Source organism: Myotis brandtii, unplaced genomic scaffold, assembly GCF_000412655.1.
Source record: "Myotis brandtii unplaced genomic scaffold, ASM41265v1 scaffold393, whole genome shotgun sequence".
NCBI lineage: Eukaryota > Metazoa > Chordata > Mammalia > Chiroptera > Vespertilionidae > Myotis > Myotis brandtii.
Window position 1 is genome coordinate 2,101,108 of NW_005365070.1, and position 3,090 is coordinate 2,104,197.

Consider the following 3,090-nt stretch of genomic DNA (forward strand, 5'->3'; position numbering starts at 1 on the left):
AAATACATATCTATCAACAAGTGAATCTAAAAATCAAGTGAATAAAAAATCTGATGAACAGAATAAACTGGTGAATATAATAGAATCAGGGGCATAGAAAGGGAGTGGACTGACTATTCTGGGGGGGGGTAAGGGGTGTGGGGGGTGCTGGAAGAGATTGGACAAAAATCGTACACCTATGGATGAGGACAGTGGAGGGGTGTAAGGGCAGAGGGTGGGGTGGGAACTGGGTGGAGAGGAGCTATGGGTGGAAAAAAGAGGAACAGCTGTAATAATCTGAACAATAAAGGTTTAATTTTAAAAAAAATAAAAAATAAAAACTATTACTATTGCCTGACATTGGAAAACCGTGAATGTCAGAACAAGGGAAAGCTGGATATAGAGTCTCGCAGGCACTAAGGTTAGGTGCCCTTTATATGCCAGTACTACATAGTTGTTGAAAGCCACATCTGCCTGAGTTCAAACCCCAGCTCCACCAATTACTAACTATGTGGCTTTAGGCAACTGAACCCTTGTGTGCCTCAGTTTTCTCATCTGTAAAACATAGATACTAATAGTATCTACATCATAAGATTGTTGTGAAGGTTAAAGGAAACATTCCCAGAAGGTGGTATGTGCTTCATTCATTCATTCATTCATTCATCCATTCAACAAATATTTGCTCAGTGCCTACCATGTGCCAGGCACTGTGCTTGGTGCTGAGGATGTATCAGTGAAAAAAGTCAATGATCTCTGCCTACTTGGAACAGTATGTTTATATTTATATTTTAGGAGGGTAACGGATTTATAAGACAAGGTAACAATAATGACAACAAATGTTTATATAGCATTTGCTATGTGTCTGGCATTGCTCTGAGGGTTTTAAGAATATTAATTCAGGAAGATGGCTGCCGATGGGAAGGCAGACTGCAAGATTGTGTGTGAATGAGAGAATGAAAGGAGAGTGTGTGGACATACAGGGAGTGTATATTTGTGGGTGAGGGACAGCTATACTCCAAGGGAATGTTGGGGACTGCCGGACTGGGCTCCCCTGACCGGAAAGCCTCCACTGCTGCTAAAATCTCTCCTGGAGTGACTGGCTCTGCCACGGAGACCGCACCATCTTGAAGGAGAGAGTGGCTGTTATCAGAAGCCTATACATCCCAGGACTCTACAACCACAACACCCAGGGACCAGCTGTGAACCCAGGAACACCGGATCTCAAGCAGCACAAATATGCTGACTTGGATGAGCTCTGAACCTTCTCACGGAAAGGTCAGATTTTGCCTAGCCCTAGGGAAAGGTGAGGTCTGCGATCCAGGCTGGAGAGAGAAACGCGCACAACGGGATCTAGAGGTTCGGGAGAAGTCTGCGCCCCACAAAATCCACGGCCGTTGGGGCTAGCGTGATCCACAAATGTGGAAGGGGAACTGCAGGGCTGCTGGCCGAAGGGAACTCTAAAAATCAACCCATAGCTGGACTGAGCGCAAAAGGCAGCTTGAAATTTTACAAGTGTGCCAGCTGCTTAGTGCCAGGGGAATAAAGACGGGCACAGAGACATTCACAGAGTTGTGCACAGTGCAGGAGGGTAAAAGTTGCGAGTTCGTGCACTTACTCTGGCTCTTTTTTTCTCTTTAAATCCTTGCTTTTGATTACTAAGCCCAGTACATAGGATCACCCAATTGGGGACACTCTCAGAGACTGCAGGGGAAAGTTGTTTTTGTGGAACCTGGGGATCAGAGCAGGGAGAAATGATCAGAGAACCAGCTTTGGGGCAGTCCATTCTCCCAAACTACTGTTAAGTGCGACAGGGAAAACAAAATCTAAATACTGGCTAGAGAGGACTTATAGACCCAGAGGTCAATCCAGAAACACTGCCACCCAGGGGTTGAATCACAAATTGACCCTTATGTAAAAACAAATAAAGGAATCTAAGAAATAAAGAAATACTGCCAGCTTGAAAATCAGGACTGTGGCTTACAACACAGAAAAGCAGGGGAACACAGGGAACTTCAATACTGTCCTGACTGCCTGACAGGAAACAGGTGAGACAAACAGAACAGTAGAGGAAGTGAATGACCTCCACTACTGCACATTTTTATTTTTCCATCTTTTACTTAAGAAACTAATTTTTTTTCATTTTTCCTCATTTGATTTTACCTTTTTAATTATTATATTTTTATGTTTAATCAGTATTATTACTACTACTATTTTACCTTGTTTTTAAAGTGTCATTTTTTTTCTTTTCTTTTCTTTTGGGATTAGTGTTCTACATTCTATTTTCATTTTTCCTTTAGCATCATTTTACTCTATCTCAACTTTACCTTTATGCCAACACTCTCTTCCTCACTTTTCCCCTTTTGTTGTCCTGTTTCTCTTACCCTATTCCTGCTTTAGATTTTCCCTATTCCTTCTTTCTATCCCCTGTTAAAAATTCACCCTACTTATATATCTAATTTCTGATCCCCTGCTCTAAGTCCATACATACCTCTCTCTTCTCTTTCGTCACTATCCAAATTTTTTCTCTCTTCCCTTTTTTTGTTTGTTTTTGTTGTTGTTATTGTTTTTTTGTTTTGTTTTGTTTTGTTCTAGGTTTTTATGTTTGTTTGTTTTTTGTTTTGCCTTGCTTTCTCTCTGTCCCATTGTTGTTGTTTGCTTGATTGTTGAATAGATTGTGTGTGTTTTTTGCTTGTTTGTGAGATTGTTTCCCTTTTTTTGTTTTTGCTTGTTTTTGGCTTTTGTTTTTCCTCTCTTCGCTTGCAATTAGTTGTTTGTAGTTTGCATTCATCTCTGGGTTTTTTTGCTTGCATTTTTGGGGATTAGTGGTTGTTCCATTGGCGTTTTCTCCCCATATAAATAGATTTTTCCCCCTTCTTTTTTATTCTCTTTCTCTTCTCTCTTACTTTTTTTCCTTTTCTCAATATCATTTTTGCACTCCTTTTTTTTCTTATGCCCTAATTCTCTTTTCTCTGATGGTCACCTTTATTTGGGATTATTAGTACAGTGGGGCCTTGACTATGTTTGCTGCAACTAGCGGTGGGGTATCTGAAGCTGGCTCATAACCCGAATTTTAGCTCTCAACTCAAAGCAAAAAATCGGCTGAGAGAAGAC